The sequence below is a fragment of the Strix aluco genome, chromosome 15 (assembly GCF_031877795.1).
Source record: "Strix aluco isolate bStrAlu1 chromosome 15, bStrAlu1.hap1, whole genome shotgun sequence".
Lineage (NCBI taxonomy): Eukaryota > Metazoa > Chordata > Aves > Strigiformes > Strigidae > Strix > Strix aluco.
Window position 1 is genome coordinate 20529604 of NC_133945.1, and position 20088 is coordinate 20549691.

At 50.6% G+C, this 20088-nt stretch overlaps 1 protein-coding gene across 4 annotated transcripts in view; it reads right to left on the reverse strand.

Moving 5' to 3' along the window:
- Positions 1-14438, reverse strand: part of RHBDF1 (rhomboid 5 homolog 1) — a 38800-nt gene extending 24362 nt beyond the window's left edge. For 2 of the 4 annotated variants that reach the window (XM_074840678.1, XM_074840675.1), the window contains exon 1: positions 14307-14438. The gene's annotated coding sequence lies outside the window, so the exon portion shown is untranslated. Of the gene's footprint in view, positions 1-13585; positions 13614-13957; positions 14047-14306 lie in introns of those variants that run through there. The other 2 variants (XM_074840676.1, XM_074840677.1) reach the window with 2 other exon arrangements.
- Between the last annotated feature and the right edge of the window lie 5650 nt (positions 14439-20088).

Below are 20088 nucleotides of genomic sequence, written 5' to 3' on the forward strand. Positions count from 1 at the left end.
GCAAAGAGGACAGAGCATGCACACACGTGGGGGTCAAGCCCATGGCCTTACGATTAACCCAAAGTTGACTCAATTCTGTACTTTAAGCAAGAAGCAGATCTCAAGAAATTCACGGAGCTGACAGAGCAATGCACTGCTTTCTCCCAACTCCAGCAGTTAAAGAGTTCTTTAATCAGCAAAGCATCAAAATACATATATAATAATTGTGTAAGTTACTCAGTATTTTAAAACAAGGTGAGTTTCAAGGGTGACTGCAAACAGAGTACTTAGGAGCACATTTTTCTACCACTTTGACTTTCAGTTACTAAAATGTTCTTTTTCCAATAAAAGAGTGCAGCGAAGGCAGAGCTGTTCAGCATTCCCAACTACGTGAGTGCATTTGGAGTGGCCAAGAATAAACCCTACAAACACAGAGAATGAAACTGCAGTGGTTGCCCCAGCAGCGCCTGACTCTCTGCACACTGAATACACGGCCCCAGCATGGGTCAGCCAACTGCCTCAGCCCCAGAGCACAAAAGGGACTGGGGTATGGACACAGAGGCAGGTCTCCAGGAGGTTATCGGTGAGACGGAATGTGGATCCAGCTGTCTACAGAGACATAGAGACTAGCTGCACATAGATGTATAGCTGTGTACATAGATGTACAGCTGGATGATCCTCACAGGGACTGCAACCACGCCGATATCTGTTGGAGGGACGACACAGCAGTGCACAAGCAATTCAGGAGGTTCCTGGAACGCATCGATGAGAACTTCCTTCTCCAGGTGATAGAGGAGCCAACAAGGAGAGGTGCTATGCTGGACCTTGTTCTCACTGACAAGGAGAGGCTGGTGAGGAGTGTGAAGCTCAAGGGCAGCCTTGGCTGCAGTGACCATGAAATGGTGGAGTTCAAGATCCTTAGGGCAGTGAGGAGGGAGCAGAGCAAGCTCCCTACCCTGAACTTCAGGAGAGAAAACTTCAGCCTCTTCAGGGATCTGCTTGGCAGAAGAGCATGGGATAAAGCCCTGGAGGGAAGAGGGGCCCAAGAAAGCTGGTTGATATTCAAGGATCACCTCCTCCCAGCTCAGGAGCCATGTATCCCGACAAAGAGGAAGTCAGGTAATGCCAGGAGGCCTGCAGGGATGAACAAGGAGCTCCTGGAGAAGCTCAAACATTAAAAGGAAGCCTAGAGAGGGTGGAAGCAAGGACAGGCAGCCTAGGAGGAATACAGAGAAACTGTCCGAGCAGCAGGGATCAGGTTAGGAAGGACAAAGCCCCGATAGAGATCCGGCTCCACAGAGACCTTAGAGCAGCCTCCCAGTACTTGAAGAGGCTACAGGAAAGGTGGGGAGGGACTCTTGATCAGGGAGTGTAGGGATAGGATGAGGGGTAATGGTTTTAAATGGAAAGAGGGGAGACTTAGATTAGATAGAAGGAAGAAATTCTTGACTGTGAGGGAGGTGAGGCCCTGGCACAGGTTGCCCAGAGAAGCTGTGGCTGCCCCCTCCCTGGAAGGGTTCAAGGCCAGGTTGGACGGGCCTTTGAGCAACCTGGTCAGTGGAAGGTGTCCCTGCCCATAGCATAGATGCCCATAGATGATCTTTAAGGTCCCTTCCAACCCAAACCAGTCTAGGATTCTGTGGTGGAACATAGTCTTTGGAAGGCAGGTAACACGCCTTATTACACCTGGTCCTCACTCAAAGTGCTGCAGTCACCAATTTCTGTCTCAGGACTGTGATAAAATCACACACTGAGTTTCACACTAACTCTTGATTATTTTTAGGGGTTAGTATTTCAGGATACAGTGTCCATATATTTGATTGGGCCAACGGGCTTTGTTTCAAAGTTGACTGCATTGACACATATTTCATTTGAATGGTCCCACATCCTCAATCCCAGTTTCTCAGTACTGTCCTTTCAAGAGGTCACTGACAGCAGCAGGACAGGAACATACACAGCACAGCCATGCAACATCAGGCCAAGTGTCCGTCTAAAGCCAGTATCTCATTTCTAACAGAGGATGCCTGGCAATGGGTACAGAGTACAGGATAACTCGACAGTCATATCTCCCATGACTGAGTCATGGCATGGGCTATGAATAACTCGGAGGCTTCTTGTACCAGAGATGTCTTTGCATTTAAGGGTTCTACATCCATCGGATGATTTTTCTTCTAGGATATATCCAATTCTTTTTTTAATCCAAGCAAACTTTTAGTATTCATAACTGCACATGACAAAGAGCTCCACAGCTGAAACACATGCTGTGTGACAAGCCATCTTCATCAGTTTGTCTCTAAACCTGCCATTTCCTGGGTTCACTTGCTTCCTGGGCTATGAGAGTGAACAGTTTTTCCCTGTCATCTTTATCCATGCCAATCCTGACTCTACAGATCTCTTCCATGTCCTTCCCACCATCTTCTCTTCCCACAAACACAGAAGGATCCACATCCAGCTGCTCAGTCCTTGGGCAGGAGCTGTTCCAAACCTCTCACCTGTGCTTGTGGTTTGCAGCATCTCCCAAAGTCCAGAAAATGCTCCACCAATCTAGACATCAGCTAAATATCTTCATCACGGTTTTGTGAACTGTCATTGGGGCTTGAAACACAACTTTTGTAAACTGTCAGATAGCAGGTTCCATCAAGAGAGAAGTCTCCACTATTACCAAAACCACGTAAGAGCCATTGGAGATGTGGGTAAGGAGACTGTCTGAAGAGACTGGGAAGAGGTGGAATTGCCCAATACCTTCCTGGACTTTCCTCCCAGTGCTGCCACAGTCCCAGTCCCAGTGCCACCGCCTGCACTGATCAGTCAGCCCAGAAGCTGTTCCCTCAGCATCACAAAGCTGAGGAATTCGGAAATACAAACTCCTCACCAGCATTCAGGCTGAATGCACAGCATTTGCAATTTGTGATCAGCTGCATGTACAACTGTGGTAGCAGCACAAAAACGATTAATAAAATCCATTTCAATTAAAATAAACAAATGAAAGAAAAAGCTTGTATATTGCAGATACTCTGGGAAAGTCATCTTCAAGAGCCCCATGCCAAAGCAAGGTCACAGTAACAGAACAAAAGCCAAATCCACTGTGGTGTGGGTCAGGTTGAGAGGGGGAGAGCACATTAAATTCCAAAGTCGGCACATGATCAAGAAAAGCTGCTTAGTGAAATCCACCGACCCAAACAGAGAAGGAGAAGCCTTGTACAGAAGCCTGACCATGCTCCTAAAACTGACAGGCATCTCAACTACATTCAGAAATTGCACAGTCATTTCAAAGACAGACCATCCTTCCATTTAAACAGACAGCCGAAGCTATTCCCATGTTGATTTTTTCTTCCAAAATTTCTATTTTACCAGCATTCCCATTTAAAATAACACTTTTTTTTTTCCCAAAAACATTCCAAACGCACCAAAACCCAACTTCATTCAATCCTACCACACAAACACAGATCATCTGCTTTTTCCAACAGTGCTCCTCTCCAGCACAGCGTGTGCATGTTGTTATGGACACCCCCAGGAGGTAACAGACATCAGGGCTATTCCGCTGCAATCCAATCACCACGTCCCATGGTCAGCCTCCAGCTGTCTTCCTCCATTTTTCAAACCCCTGTATCTGCAGTGCCTGCTATGCAGAGTCCCAGGCAAGTACCTGAAGGGGTCTGCCCATGCAGCTGTTCTGGTGGAGGCACACTGACAGGTATCCAGGTGGAGACAGCAAAGAACCCAGGATGCTAAATGTGTTCTCCAGAGCGAGCGAGCCTGGGGGGACAGCGGGCTGCTGGCTGTGCCTCTCTCTCCACAAGGATTTCTGTTGGCACAGCAGGGAAAAGGCAGGAAGTCCAAGGAGAAGAGGAGCAGTGGGGTTTCAGTCTTGTGGCTGCCAATAAAACCATCTAGCATGGATCAGACCCAACAAGTTACAAATAATATCTCAAATATCAGGCATGAGCCAGACCTTTAAAACAAGCCAGATGGGGGCTGAGGGCAGGCAGGGACAGGGAAGGTGGAACAGGCCTGTGACCCTGCACTCTTGGAGAAACACAGCAACACTCAGTCTTCAGCTGAGACCACCACCATGTCCCACCCTAAGAAACTACCTCGGAAATGAAACGAGGCCATCAGGACTGCCCTGGCAGCAGCCCTGTGCTGGGCTCTCCTGCTTTCCCGACCCTTGCTGCCGAGTTCGGTGGCGATGCCGTAAGGCTTTGCAGACCCACAGGCTGCCAAGCAGAAGCTGGAGTCTGAGCACCTCAGGCACCTCTGAGCACCCCAGGCACCTCTGAGCACAAGTCTGGCAGCGAGCTAGGCAGAGACACTGCCCCTTCAGCCCTGCACAGCAGGGAGCTGGCAGGACCACCATTCCCACACACTACCCACTGCCCCTCTCACTGCCCTCTGCCAAGCACAAGCTCTACTTGAGCGCTGGTGGAGACTGATGCTGCCTACAACAGCCTGCACCACACCACACGGGCAACACTTCCCCAAGGCCCTGCCTTCCGCTTGCAAGCAAACCAATCTGACAGCTAGCTGCTGCCCAAAGAGCAGTCTCGCCTTACTCCAGTGAGCCACTTCAAGGTGTTTTACCAGCACAAAACTAACCCTAGTAAATTATTTCCTGTTGGTCTGGCATCCTGAAGAGGCTCAGACAATTTCAGATAAACTGTGCAACCTGAGAGAGGAAGGGTAGGACCAGCCTATTCAGTGATAGCTCAGCATGATAGCAGCTTAGCTGAAACATCAAACTACAGCCCAAGCCTTTGTCCCCGGCCCATGTAAAACAGTGCTCCTCCAACCCCAGCCTAGCAGATCAGTGCTCAGGGAACTGCATTTGCCCCCACCAACACACATGCAGCACAGTGAGCCCCTGCACTCTCCTCTGGAGAGGGACCAGACAGGAGGACTGGGCAATAGCTGACCTCTTCTTAATAGACAAAGCTCTCCTGCAGGCCAGTGTGGCACACTGGAAAGGCCTGTCCCTACCCAAATTGTCTTTTAGACTTTATGTTGAAGTAGAACATGGAAGAAATGGATCTGGTGTAGTGAAAGCCTTTGCGCAGGCTCCAATGGAAGAAGCCTTCGCCTTGTAGAGAGTGAATTAAAAGGCACACAATCTTCCTCCTCAGAATTTTCTTTTCAACCAGTGTTCTAGAAAGAGCTAGAACAGGAGCTACATGCTCGAGCAGGTAGCCATAAAACCAGCCTGCAAGTAGATCATGGAAAAGCAGCATGCAAGTGCCACCACAGAACTGTGCCAGCAGGAACCCTTCAAGGCGGGGTGAATGCTATGGGGAAGCTCTTTAACTTCTGCGGCTACCCAAGCAACCAAGGCAGTGCCGAGGGATCTCACCATGAACCACTTCATTTAATTAGCTGAGAAATTCCAGTGGAAACTTCCTGGCTTGGAAGAGGCCAGGCAGACCCCTAAACAGGAAACCGGAAGCTACATTACAAAAAGCCAAGGTTTGGATTTCATGCAAAGCCTTGAGGAATGATACTGGTATGCAAGAGGCACACCGAGAGTGAAAGCTTCAACTGGGACCCACTGAACTTGCAGAAGGTTCAGCTATACACAGAGCCAGAGGGTTTTAAATATAGGTAATAAAAACATCTGCCAGTGAAGCCTGAATATATGTGTGCCAATCCCATGATCAGGAAAACAGGTCTGATGTCCCTTTGAGGAACTGATTTTCTTGATTTTCAGAAAGATGTGGGTCATGATGGAAATCAACTATAAATCAGCTCCTACTGGAACACCAGCATTAAAAGCTTTCAAAGCAGCTTCACATGGGACCCGAAGGGTATCCAGGTCTGCTGCCCTCATACAGAAGAGAGGAAAACCAGGGAGCTCAAAAAACTCTTCTGAGGCCTGTTAATCCCCGGATCTGTAGTTGAACTTCTCCAAATGCAGGTTAAAAGATGACCCCAAACTGCAACCTGCAAACACTCACACAGGCAACAGACTCTGATCTGCAAGGTACCACCTTTGTTGCAGGAGACAAAAGGCACAATAGTAACAAGAATACAGAAGCCAATACTCAAAATTGAAGTTATAAAGATGTCACGGCCACTTGAAAGAGAAGCAAGCCAACAGAAGCAGCAGTGCCCCCAGCCCTCTGTGTTGCCCCCCTCCTCGTGCTGGCATGAGCATCCCCGCAGCTGTTGGGTGATCCACACTGGGAACCGACCCACATTAGCTCAGCAAAGAAAACGGTTTGTTCCAGCCCAAGCTCCTTCCCTGATCCAAGTCACCACATGGCTCCACAAACACTTGTGCCAGCAGAAGGAAAGGGGAAGAAGCAGGAACAAAAAGAGCAGCAGCTGGAGCCAGACAACTGGACTGCTTCTCAAGGCAGCGCAGTTTAAAGCAATCATGAAAACACAGCCAAAAACTCACACCTGTAGCACTGTGGGAAGCTAACAATTATCACAAGGAAGGTGGTGGGTTCTGCATCTCTTGAGGCTTAAATAACTTCTGAGAAGTGCCCTCAGTGCAGGTGTTGAGTGCAGCAGGAATAAAATACTACCATATCACCAGAGGCAGAATTTTTGGTGGGGTCATTAGAAGGGAAAACACCCACACCACCCACAGATTTCTCTAGAGCTGATGGCCAAGCCTCACACATGGGCAGCTTCCACAGAAAGGTTCCCAAGGGATGAGATTTCCCTGCCCACCTATGGCCTGTGGCACCCACAAAGCAACTAGGCGGAAGGGAGCCCAGTAGAGCAGGCTGGGCTCTGTCAGAGGGGCTGCCTTTTCCATCTCCTAAGCATGTGTGACCCAGATGACAGAAGCAGGTTCACAGTGCTGGCCAGCACGCCTGCACCCCAGAGCCCCCACGGGGCCCAGGCGATGAGCACTCAGCATCCAACTCCTCCTTCTGGAGTAAACCCAACATAGAGCCACCTACAACCTACCTAGACAAGGGGAACAGTCTGAGCATAAAACATAACCAACAAAGAGGGGGGAGCAGTGGAAAACCTTCTGGAGTAATTTGGCGTCTTCACCCTGTTGGTGTTTCTCTGTGAACACACCCTGCAGCTTTGCGCAGAGAACGCTGACCTGCCACCACACACAATAGCCACATTTCCCGCAGCCACATCCCAATACTCTGGTCAGAGCACGCCACTTATAGGCTACGTCTGGGCATGGACTGGGGACGATATCTGCTAACAGCTCCAGCGACAGGACGCCCAGCACAGGGGGCGAGAAGCCAGCACTGACCAGCACTCCCATTCCCTAGGGAAGCCGGTAGAGTCAGCACTGCCTGGTCCTCAGAAGGAGCTGGTTTCCACCTAGAGATCCGCTACCAGCTACCAGATGGCTGATGCATCTCAGCATGCCTATGCAGGGAGCCAGGATACTACCGCTGGTCCAGTGCCACAGTGAACGTCGCCAGAATGGATAACAAGCATAATCACATTAACAACTCAAATATTAACAATTCCAATTATAAACAACTGACTGCCAGCATTGGAAGTGTATCCAGAGGAAGGATCATCTACGCAAGCCTTGTTCATGCACCCTATTCAACGGGTGCCTGTTGGGCTGGCAGTGCCTGTCCTGAGCCAGCAGAGCCCTTCGCTCTGGGGTCCCCAGCAGCCTCAAAGCACAGTTGTGTCAGTACTCTGCCTGGGTCCACACGTTCTTCAGCTCGTCGTTAACAAAGAAGCAGGAAAGAGTGATCACAGAAACTATTTTAGTACACATTTAACTCACTGCAACAATTCAATGGGGCTCCAGAAGACCCTGTTTCGGAATTATTTTCATTACTAATAAAACAGATGCACTCTAAAGTACTGGCTGATCCACAAGTACCATGGACACAGTCACTGCCTCAGTTGTACAGCAAGGTAAAGATTCACAAAAATGCTTTTGTCAGCACAGCCGTGACCACACATTAGAAAACAAAAGACGAACCCAACAAAATCCTACCACTTGTATTTTAATAAAGGTATAATTTTTCATTCAAACTCTGCATTCGTAAGTTTTTTCTACCAGCTTTCATATTCATCAGGAGTACTGTAAGGGTCCAGGATGCAAGGAAAGCTAGGAACACAGCACTGGTATGACTCTCAAGACAGCAATAAACACTGGCTCTGGTTGCTTTTGGAATAGCTGCTGCCCAGAGCAATTTTCTTGGTAAAGTAATGCTTCTTAGTGATTACAACATTGTTCGTTTAGAAAATATGACATCAATAAACAATTGATGGAAAAGCAACTGCCAAAATTAGCAACCTCCCCTAAAAAGATCACAATACCCCAAACCAAAAATTATGTTAGACCAAAAGCCACTCAACCTCTATGGCAAAGACTCTCAGTACTAAAAGCAGCTAAGAATCACTGTTTGTTGTGCTAAATAAAAACGCCTCACTGGCAAATGAAATCAAAACTGCCACAAATGACAACATTTCCTATGGAAAGTTACATAAAACCATGTTGAATAGCAATCTAAAAAAATCTTAGAGGAAATAACAATAACAAATGCTGGAGCCACCAGAAGACAGAATTTATATTTGGGAAGGATGGAAGCCACAGCATCTGAGCCATTCAGGCCAGCTTTCTTTGCACGTTCCTTTGAAATTCAGAGCATCCTCACACACCTGCTTTCTCCAACACAATCATAGTTCTGTTCTCCTAGAAACAACGGAGAGAACAAGCCTGCATCCACCAACAATGCCCACAGCAATGCAGCCCAATGGACCCTTCAAAGGAACAATTAAATAGCCAAGGATTCGGAGCAGAGCTGGTTCAGCTGAAGCTGCTCTCCCTAAGTATTAGCTGATTTAGCCAGGGGGACACAGCCTGCCACTCTGCTGCTCTAAATTCTACTCTTGGCAGTGCTCGACAGCCAGCCACGCACCATCTCCTGCTCTGTCTAATTGGAAAGCACTTGCAGGAAGAGTTTGTCTTGAGCTGCAGGTGTGTGTACACATGTGTACGTTCACATGTGCTCAATGCACCCACCCATTTATAAAGCAAATAGAAATAATCATAATTCTAACTTTGTTTTAGCAGAAAAAATTAAAAATCTAAGTGAACCGTAATTCTTCAATCTGAACGAACAGCACATTCTCTCTCACTGTTCTCCCTGAAATTACAAACCCAGAGCAGTCAGAGAAGAGGAAGGTACGCTCACACTTTTTGGCAAAACAACTCAGCCTGCTGTGTTCTACAGTTCACTTTAAAGCATTGGGCTCTGAACTCAAGCGACAGAGAAATGCGCCTCCCGTGTGCTGATTGCTCCAGGGCAGTAACTCCTGAAATACAGAAGCGGTATTCGTCAATCCAGCCATCTGAGCCTTCAAGATTTTAAAATTCAAGCTGTTATAACTTTCATGGAGTCAAAGCCACGTAAGTGCCGGACCTGTAGAACAGTAAAAGCAGCATCCTGCACAGCTTCAGGATGACCTCATACGGATTGTTCCTTTTTAAAGGAAAAAAAACCTTCAAAGCAGGGCTTGCTGCTGACCAGCAGAGCAAGGGGCTGTCTCTCAGCAAAGTGGAAACAGGAAGGGGAGGAGGCGGCAAAGGTAGGCTTTCCAGAAAAGGCAAGATCAGGCATGTCTCAATATTTCTTCTACCCCTGGGAAGGCTGTACTACGCCAGGGAAGTATTTTGCAATGATACTTCTTAGTTCACTGAGAAGAAATTACATTTCCTTTAATAATCACTGTGTTTTAGAGATGCTCTGATTACTAAGGCAAGATCTGTTTGTTGCTAAAGGCCCCAGAATTTCAGACCACATCTGCTGCTCAGGTCTACATCGCGATAGTTTTAACTAGTTTAATGGTACGCAAAAAGCTTTAGTTATATTTGAAACTAATGGTGTATCTGCATAGTTGAAGAGTGCACCCAAAGGAAATAACAAGCCTTATGTCAATCTGACATTTGCTGTCTCTGCAGCAAACAGAGCACACAACCGACGAAACCTGCGCTCTATAGCTTTGGGACATTTAACAGTTAAGGTTAACAGAAGAATAAGCTCTCTGCCTTCACCAAGCAGCAAACAGCCACTGTTATTCAAAAGGATTTGACCATAGTTTGGATGACTTGTTCAAAAACTCAGCTACTAATTTGCTCGTTGTGGCATCATCCCAACACACATGAAAAAAACCCCACTTCCTCATTGCTACAGCCGCATGGACTGAAACATGAGAGATGTGATCTTAAGTGGGCTTCAACCAGTCCTGGACAGCAGCTAGATGAGCAGGACCAAAAAAATGGAGCAAGCAGTCGGAAACCCCTGAAGTTCAACTCACAAAGGACACAACAATAAGGCAATCTCGGCACAGACACAATTTCCACAGCTCCCTGTGGAAACCTCACCCTCTCAAGGTTGCCCCTAGACCTTCCCAATGGCCCAGTCAAGCCTGCCTGTGAAAACAGAGAGGTTGGCACAAGCCCTGCCCGCCCCATGCAGTGTTGGAGTGAGGGTCTCTACGGCTCCATGCATGCAGGCCTGGATGGCAAAAGCACACATCACACACCAAATCAGTTTGGGGTTCTTCAAGGACACAGAAACAGAGTTGCCAGCATGACCATGGGAAAATCTGTCTAATAGACCCATTTCCTTACAAGGTTAAATCTTGCCTGTTGCCTCCCTAATCTCTTGGGACTAATAGCTGCAGGGCTAGGACTGTCCCTTCTAAATATTTTTCTATTACTTGCATGGTGGGTGCTGACCCAGAGGGATTCACTTGACACCAGTGGAGTGAGGACACAGGTCCTGATGCCCATTCAATTCAACTGGTTTGTCTACTAGTACTGAACAAGGCAAAAAATAAACCAACAAAAGGATTAAAAAAAAAAAAAAACACAGAAAACTAAACAACCAACCACAAACCTAAAAAACACTCCACCATGGGGGAGACAACTAACCTGCATGACCCTGAACACCAGGGCTTGCCTTCCTGTGAAAAAAGAAACCATCTTCACTCTACTTTCCAGCAGCACTGGGACGTATTACCCATGACCCAGACATAAGTTCCACTAAATTCAGGTTGCAGCACTCTCAGCACACGTTGAGACGTTGTCACACTCTCGGCAGAGAGGATGCAACACAGCTCCCTCAGCAGGCAGGCAACACATACATTCTGTGGGTTACTTAAAACTACAAGAAGTACATACCCAGCAGCAGGCAGGCAACCTTACAATAACAGCGTGAGAGCTGCACCTTTCATGTCCGTTTCGTTCCAACTAGATGATGAGAAAGTTTGACTTGGAGCCCAGCACCTCTTCAGCTGAAAGGAAACTAATCCACGTCTTAGCTCAGGGAAAGTGTTAAGGAAGGAACCCATCCTCAAGTTTTAAGTATTTCTACTGAAATGGGTCATATACCGGCAATGCAGGTGGCTGCAGGAACAGCAATTAATAGAAATGTCATGTTGGGTCACAATTAATGCTGGAACCTCCGAGAAGGGTGCATGGTCTCCATGGCATGCCAAAGACTCCAGAGATAACAAAGGAAGAAAGGTAGTAACCACAAGGGAAGAATCTTATCAAAGACTGTTCTGCTGGATAAAAGCTCTAGAGATACAGATAGAAAAACAGCAGGATCTGCAGCTCACAGCCAGTCCCACTCAGCAGGCAGCATCGCCAGCAGCACACGGGGTGCTCTGCCAACCTAAAAGGTGCTGGATGCACTGAATGGAAGAGGAAAACAACCCAGGACTCCTGGTCGTGTTGCCCATCTCAGGCCTTCAGCACTAACCAGGCTCTGTTTGCACTGCAGAAAGATCCGACACACTGAATGGAATCAAATCTTTACTAATTATATCTGAGCATGTGGGCTCTGTGCCCAGAATAAACTGTCCTATCATGCCACACTCAGCAGACCCTGCCTCTTTCAGGGGAACATGCCGGGACTTGCTGGCTACTCTCTGGGGCCGGATTCCAGAGGAACAGGACTGATGACCCCAAAAGGAATTCCCATTCCTGCCTCCCGACCTCGCTCAGCTGCAGCCTCGTTGCAGTCCCTGCCACGAAAGTGAAACGAGCCATCTGCCAAGTCCAGTGACGAGGCGCTGGCCCTCTCCGAGGGACCTAACTCCTGACTGAGGTGACACGTCAGGGCCACGCACTCTCAGCACTGAGCCACAGGAAGGACGAGCTTGCTGGAGAAGAGGTGCCTGCTCTGCAGGCAAGCAGCGCTCTCCGCATTCAAAGCTCGTCACCCTGGCTGAAGCCTACCCAGCGCAGAGCAAGACATTCCTGAGACTGAGGCCAGCCCTTGGCTTTCCTCAGAACCTGAAAAGCCAGTTTGTAGGCAGATCTCTTGCAAGTGTATTGCTTAAAAAAAAAAAAAAAAAAAAAAAAAAAAAAAAAAAAGGCCTGTCATGGTGGGAAGTCCCGGAGCAGAACTAGTTTTGTGGGAGTTGCTTTTACGCTGCACAGCATTAACCTCCTTTCATGGGAACGCACAGAAGCGGGCACACCGCTGACCCATGAGCACATGTGAGAGCCGCTGCCTTCCAGGGGGGGCTCAGGACAAATGAGCACAGAGACCATAACGAAGCTCGTTCCCCTGTTCCAAACCCACAGCACCTCTTGGGAGGCTGGCAGGGTCCCAGCTCAGGAATGGCACAGGCTCCCCACGAGCCCACACAGACAGTGGAGACCTAGGCTGCCCAGCGGTAGCCACCAGGATCTAAGGACACAAGAGGGATGCCGCAGGAGGGAGGGATGATAGCTGTTATTAGAGCAAGAGAGGGTTTAAAAAAAAGGCAGACAAGCTTTCAGGCATGCAAGGCCATTTGTAAAGTCCTTTTAACAATCAAAACTTGATAGCAGGAAGTATCTGAAAGTTCACCTGTTTCTTCCAACTACATCGACCAATCTAACAGGAGTTATCACCTCCTCTTGCAAACCCTGCACCACTGAGAGGGAAGAGCTAGAGAGCAACATCTATTCCCACACGAGGGAAAAGCCAGTTCTGCTTCCAGGGGTCTGCTCCCCAGCTTGTCCCAAGTGGGCCCTTTTTACCCCTGTGGCCACGGCACAAAGGCAGCTACTTGTCTTTGCTCCTCTATCAGCATTACTGCAGTCAACACCCTGTGCTCCTTCCTTGCCCCATGCTTCATGCAGAACCGCCTTTGGCTTTGCTACCTTATCCCTTCCCATTACGTGTGACTATTTTTTCCTTTACTGCAGAATGCCCAGCTTTCTTCCCAGAGGAAATTCGCAGCCATGGGGACAAAAACAGGAAGAAAGGAAACAACTTCCTGCTTGCTCCGAGCCCAGCCTGGAGACATCCCTGACCAACCCTGTGCACCTCTCCGTGAAGCCAACCTGCAAGAGAATCAGCAGCCAGAACCGAGCGGTGCACAAGGACAAGCACCGGCTAAAACTCATTTGTGCTGCCGCTCACCTCTCCTGAGTTACATGGGAGAAAAGCACAAGTCAGAATAGGCACAAGGGGCACTTTGGCGCTTGTGTTACGACCCGGGAAGGACAGGCTGCTCTCTGAGGAGCCCGAAAGGACTCAGCACTGGTGCAATCCTGCGAAAGCTTTGCTCAGGCTCACGCTGGGCTGCTGCGATCCCCTGCTTCATGCCAGCAGCGCAGAGTGTGAAAAGTCAGTTGAGGGACTCGATCCAGAGGAAAACGAACCTTCACGTGTAAAAAGGGATGTGTTTTCCACCGGTTCAGCTCACAAAGCGGCTGCCAAAACCCCCGTGCCAGCATCAGCGGAGGGGTGGGTGGGAACACGTGGCAGGAGATGGGGGTGGAGGGGCCTTTCAGCTCCAGCGTGGACTTGGATCAGCTGAAACGAGCCGTGAACGCGCCCCTTCACCTACGGCCGAAAGGTCCCCGAGCTCCCGACGTCCAAAGAACCGCGGCCAAGCCGGACCCCGGCCCGAGATCCCGCAGATCCAACGCTGCTATTTCTGCCTGTCACTGCCAGGGCCGGGGCTCCCCCCTACCTGAGCCACCGGGCCTCGAGCGAAGGCCGCCCCCCCCCCACCCCTCACCGCGCCTCACCTCACGGGGGCGGGCGCCCATTTTCTGAGGGCTGGCAGCGGTCGGGGCCGCCACCTCAGGGCGCCGGCCTTGCCCCGCGCTCCCGCCGAGGGCCGCTCCCCGCCCGGCTGAGGCGGCGCGACCGCGCCGCCTCAGCCGGGCAGGGAACGGCCCTCGGCGGGGGCTGCCCCTCACGGCCGGGCCGCCAGCAGGGGGCTGCCGAGCCGCGGCGGAGGCGGCCGGGCCGCGGGACGGCACCGGGACGGAGCCCGCAACTCACGTGTGCGCCCTGCCCCGGGGCAGCCCCCCCCGCTCCCCGCCGCCTCGTCGTGTCGTGCCCCCCCCGCACACCCCCGCGGTCCGCACTCACCGTGAAGGCGGGTGAAGCGCAGCGGCGAAGCGCCGCTCGGGCCGGGCTACCCCCCAGTGCGGCTTAAGGGACCGGCGCCGCCGAGCTCGGCCCGCGGAGGGCGCGGAGACTCCTCCCCCGTGCCAGGGGCCGGCCGGCCGGGCACGCCATTCACAGCCGCGGCATGCAAATGGGAGACGGGAACCGAGCGGGGTTCGGCGGCGGGAGTCCCGCCGGGGAGCTGCCAGCGCCCGCGGCCGCGGGACGACGCATCCCGCCGCCCTGACTCACGGTGCAGGAATGCGCCGCGCCGGGCGGAAGCCACCGGCCCGCCCGCGGCCCCCGCAGCGCGGCCCCCGTGGCCCCGGCCTGGAGCCCCCGCCTCCCCGCCGCCGTGCCGGGGTCCGCCTCGGGGGTGGCCGTCGCCCTTCGAGGCGTGCAGCCGCCGAGCTGCAGCGACGGCGCTCGGCTCCCGGTCCCGTTAGCCCCGGGCCCGCGGGGTGCTCCCGCGGCTGCTGGAAGCTCTGCTTCCCCGCAGCTCCCGTCTCCGACAGCAGCCGTGCCCGGGGGGGCTGGGGGGAAGCCCCGTGTGGGGAGCCCCGGGGCCGGGGGTCACTCTCGCAGGGCCGGCCCGAATGCTCAGCGGAGGGGACGGGCACAGCTGAGCTGCCGGGGCCCAGCCAGGCCTTCGCGGGCCCCATGGCCACCCACGGGAGCCCTCACTGCCGAGCCTCTCGCAGGGCTGGCGAGCGCTGCCCTCGCACGGGACAGCTAACGCCTGCCTGGGCTGCTCCCAGTCACGTCACTCTCGCTTGCTGTTTCACTGTCCTTTACCTGCTCCTTGCCTCGGTTCTCCCCACACACACACGCTTAGGCCTGTGTTTCCCATCAAGTTCTTCACACCTCCTCCTCCAGCCATGTGGTTAGCGTATCATCCCTTCCCTAAGCTGTTTCTTTCTTCCCAGCTTAAACATTTCCCCCTTCTGGATGGTATCCTCTCACCTCGATTGCTCAGCCGTCCTCGCCTTTGTCCTGGGACAGTTGCCGAAGATTTCTCCATCCGTCCTCTCCGGAGCAGCGGTCAGCATGTATTGCTCACGCAGAGCTTTGCTAGAGCTCCAGCAAGGCCTGCGGCACGCGCATCCCTCCTCAGCAGGTCCCCAACCCACAGCTGCAGATGATTTTAATATTAGTAATAACTGGGGGGGCGCATACTCCTTGCCATCTTACTGCGTCTTCCCCGCCAACCCGCGCGCGATAGCGATTGAGGCGAGCGGGGAGCTGCTGCTGCCGGGGCCGGCGCTCCCTGCGACGGGTGAGCTCATCGGCACCGCACCCACCCCTGCGCGTGCCCACGCGCGGCAGCCGCGCTTCGAAGGCAGCCCCCCGGAGAGCCCTGCTAACTACATTGCGTCTCGTTAGCTAATGAGCAAACGCGGATCAGCCTCAGCTAGTCCTGGCCGAGGTGGAGACCAAATTGCACGCGGAAACCTGAACGTCCGCAAAGCTCCACAAAGCTTAACAGGCACAAATTATTTTCAGATGTTTCTACCACATAAACAAGGAGAAGAACTGTCCAGTAATGAAACAGAGCAGAGATGAACTTGCAGGGCCCTTTAGCGTCTCCCAGGAGGAACGCTCTGGAGCTGGAGTGTGACTCTGACCCACCCCTGCTCTTTCTTAGCCTCCTGCCAACAGTATGTGCATTTTGCAAGAAAAACAAAGCTCTGTCACTGGAACATGATTTCTTGCAGACCGCACTGCTAACCCCATCCCACAAGATCTTGTTCCCTCAGTGCTTCCCAGCCCAGCCCCCCCAAGCCTGTGGGGTGCAAGTCTTTCACCCAACAGCAGGCATCTGCACTTAGTCGGACAAAATCTACCCTCTTGGTCAAGAATATGCCCTCCTTGCTCCCATCGCCACCCAGGGTGTTTCTCCTTCAGTGCACTGAGTCCTATCAGCCTCAACCACAGGGGACAGGGTGACTGAAGGCCAGCTCCTGACTGCTGCTCTCTCGAGCATGAGCTGGTGCACGGCAGCAGTTTGGTGCTGAGGATGCACCAGTCCTGGTCTGGAGCAGGTCATCCAGTCCAGCAGCCTTGTTTGTTTTCTCCCCCATGAATGCTTGCAGGGAGTACTTCTGTTTGAAACGTGGCCTCTGAGGACCAGCTGAAGGAGAGCTCTCTTCTGGTGCTTGTTATGTTTAGCATTAACATGTGATTACATGAAGTTGCTTCGTTCTTCTCTGCTGGAAACTGGAATTTCCTCCCTTCTGCTTGAAACCCATGAGAAACTGTGATCTTGCCACAAGACATGGTTAAGACCCAATGAAATAGATATCCATCAGCATGTGAAATGCAGCACTTTTACTGCTGCAGCTCGCTTAAACTGCTCCTTCAAAGCCGGGTGAGCCACACGCCTGCCCACTTACAGCTGGGCACTGGTGGGTCTGCACCAACCAGGAGCGGTGCAGAACGGCCCAAGGGTACTTCACACGTATGTTCAATGCCTCGTCTTCATCAGCACCCCACGGTTCTCCCTCCTGCACACACATCTGTATGCAATGCTCCTCGGAGCACTGATCCTGTGTCATCAAATATTAAATCAGGCTGCACCTCCGAGCAGGCAAATGGTGGTGTTGGCATGTGCTCACAGCCACCGCTGGGACACGTGGCACCAGGGAGGCGTGCGATGCTCCAAGCCAGGGCAGCCCCTTTTCCTTTACCTTCTTATAGCCTGCATGTGTTGCCTAACAGTTATGTGAGGACAGCTGGGACACACCAGGAGCACAGAAGTCTATTTTTATCTGAACCGCTGGTTATCTAGACCGATGATTTGATTTTGAGCTGCTCTGTTCAGGGTTTAGGCCAAGAAAGCATCCCAGTATCCGGCAAGCACAGCGGAGAGCATCAGATTGCAGCCTTCGCAGGGGAAGCAGAGCTCCCCTTGCCTTCTGGAAATACACAGGCTTTGCAGTGCCTCCTGTGCTGACATGAAGCAGCGGCGCAGCCCTGGCAGCTGTCCTAGCAAACAGGGAAGAGGTCCAGAAAGGCCTGGGATTTCTTCTGGGGAGGATTAATAACACAGAAACCCAAGCAAAGTCCCACAGAGTTTCAAATGCAGGTGGCCTGGCCAGGAGCCAGAGAGGGAAATGCCAGGAGTGAGAGGACGGGGATTCCCCTTGGGGAATGCATTTCCAGGGCAGATCGGAGATCACCTGCATCCCCTCATGGAGGAACAAACCAGGCTCCTGGGTACCAGCAGCAGGTCAGGCTTTCATCCCCAGCCCCGTGTGCGGAGGGGATCCTGTGGACAGGAGAAGTGGGGTTGCTGTTCACCAGAGCTCCTACAGAAATTTCCCCCTCTCCTTCCTTGCTACCCTGCAGCTCCTGCGTGTGCCGCTGGCATTGCTGCTTTCTGCCCCAGCCTCACGCCAGGAAGAGCAGCGCTGGCTGCTCTGAGCACCCAGCCCCAGCAGTGCCTTTTCTCCCATGCCATGGGTGCTAATAGCCCATTGATCTGGAGTGTCAGCGCAAAATGCTTGGAGTACAGATGCCTCCTCTCCAGATCAGATGCCAAGCTGAGAATTGTGTTGCTGACCTGCAAAAAAAATATTGACACTTTTTGGAGTGCAAATGAAACACCCTTTGTTTTCAAAAAAAAAAAAAAAAAAGACTCTACTAACAAGCAGCTATGTTGCAACTTGAATTTCTTATAATCCACTCAATTTACATTAAGTTCAAAAACCTGACACTGGGCAGAAAGTCTTTTGAAGCCTCTGTCACCCTCAGGCACCAGCAGACATTGCAGAAATTATTATGCAGGATCATGCAGGGGAAAGGAGGGACACAGAAGTGACTTTAGCCTGGCAATTCCATGCACCTGGTGAGGCGCTGGATGTGCTGTGCTGAGCTGGCAGCAGCCTGCAGGGCTGCACACAGAGCAGGGATGGGGTGTTAAGCCAGAGACTTAAAGCCCAGAGAAGAGGCCCAAAAATAAAACCAAGTCCCACCATCCTAGTCCGTAGCTTATTCAACCCAAACCAGGATGGATACTTCACTTCATAGGCATGTTCAGCAAGTCCATATGGGGCTGGGGACCAAAACCCAGAGACGAAGTGGGAGACGAGCCAAAGTGCTGAGGATCTGGGAAGGTGGTGACACCCCAGACCGCTCACAGCCACAGGAGCTGCTGCCCAGCGAAGCATGAGGAAATCACATCAAAACTCAACCCCTTCCTTTTCTGCCCAGATTAATCGTAATTGATCATTCCTAGCTCTAGCTGCAGGGAATGTGTGTATTTGCGGTGCCAGGAGGAGGTGGAGGAGTGGAAATAACATAAAACAAGGATTTCATGGCCAGCCCTTACAGAAATATTTATTTTCAACTGTATTTCACCCAGAAAATCCATTCAGATCCAAACAGCAATTTTCATTTTGGTCAACCCATTGGGGGAATTGACCAAAAAAAAAAAAAAAGAGAGAAAAAAAGCATATGTAAAGATAGCTATTATTTCCAAAATACTTAGGAAATGTCACTTAGCAAAATAGCTTCCTTCTCCCCAGTTTACTCCAACAAAAAAAAGGAGCTTTTAGCATATATATATATGACATATACATATATGTATGTTTCATATGGAAGGAATAAAAATGTCATGGAAGAAGTAAGATGAAACTCCCCAAATAGCTGTTATGTAGCCTGAAAGACTCTTATCATTTTCCAATCCACTGTTGGCAAGAGATGAAATAATATTGCTTCAGAATTTCAAAACTAGACAGATTTATTTCCAAGAGGCACATGAGGACTCTTATAAAGCAGTCAAATACGGAGCGCAGTCGCCAAGCGTGTGATCAAACCTCACTATCAGAGCACAGGCATGGAAGAGGTTGAATTCAAATTGCGCAAATTACCTTTTAATTGGTGATTTGTAATTCTGGGGTGCCTGAGTTTTGAACGGTGACTTTCACTTAAATATCCAACTTCTGCTAATGCTGAATGGATGGCAGAAGGGAAAGATGAGCCACAAGGAGTGTGAGCTCTGTGGCCAGGAGCTGAATGTCATGGTGCTGTCTGGGGTCCTTGCTTGCCCCACTGCCAGAGCTGGTTAACAGCCACCAGTGTCACACTTGCTTCGAGTACTAAGAGTTACTCATGTTCATGAAGAAGAGGTGCACAAGAGGTAGGAACACAGCACACTAGCTTGACAGATGCCAAAGAAGCCCACCCTAAAAGCACTGCGAGAAATTACATCAGGGGGACAAGCATGGTTTGGTAACCTGCAGCCAGTAAGTGCATCCCTCCCGGCTATTCCAGGTGGCTTCTAACCTGCTGCTGGAGACAAGCCTTGAAGGAGGATGTTCAAAATTGGCAATAGTGAGTGATTTAGTTCAGTTCAGAAAGGAGAGCATCACGAAAAGGGACTCAAACCCAGCATTAGCCACAATGCAGTTCACCATCTCATAAATTCCATATTAACTGAAAGGGAATTGAAATTAAAAAAAAAAAAATATTTCCAGTTCAGTTACTTGTAAATGAACTGAAGCAGTTCATAAAAGAGCCGAGGAATTTTGGTTGGTCTGTCGGAAATAAACTACATTTTTGAAGAAAAAGCAGAGATATGCTATCTTGATGTAAAAATATGAACTCAGTAATTGGAGAAAACAATAATTCGGTTACTGACAACAATCTTGTAAAGAACTTGCTCAGATAAAATAACAGGGATTTGTATAAATCCAGTAAATCTTTAAACAAATCTTTAAGAATAGTTCTGGCATAGGCAAGTAAAAGACAAAGTAAGAGGCTA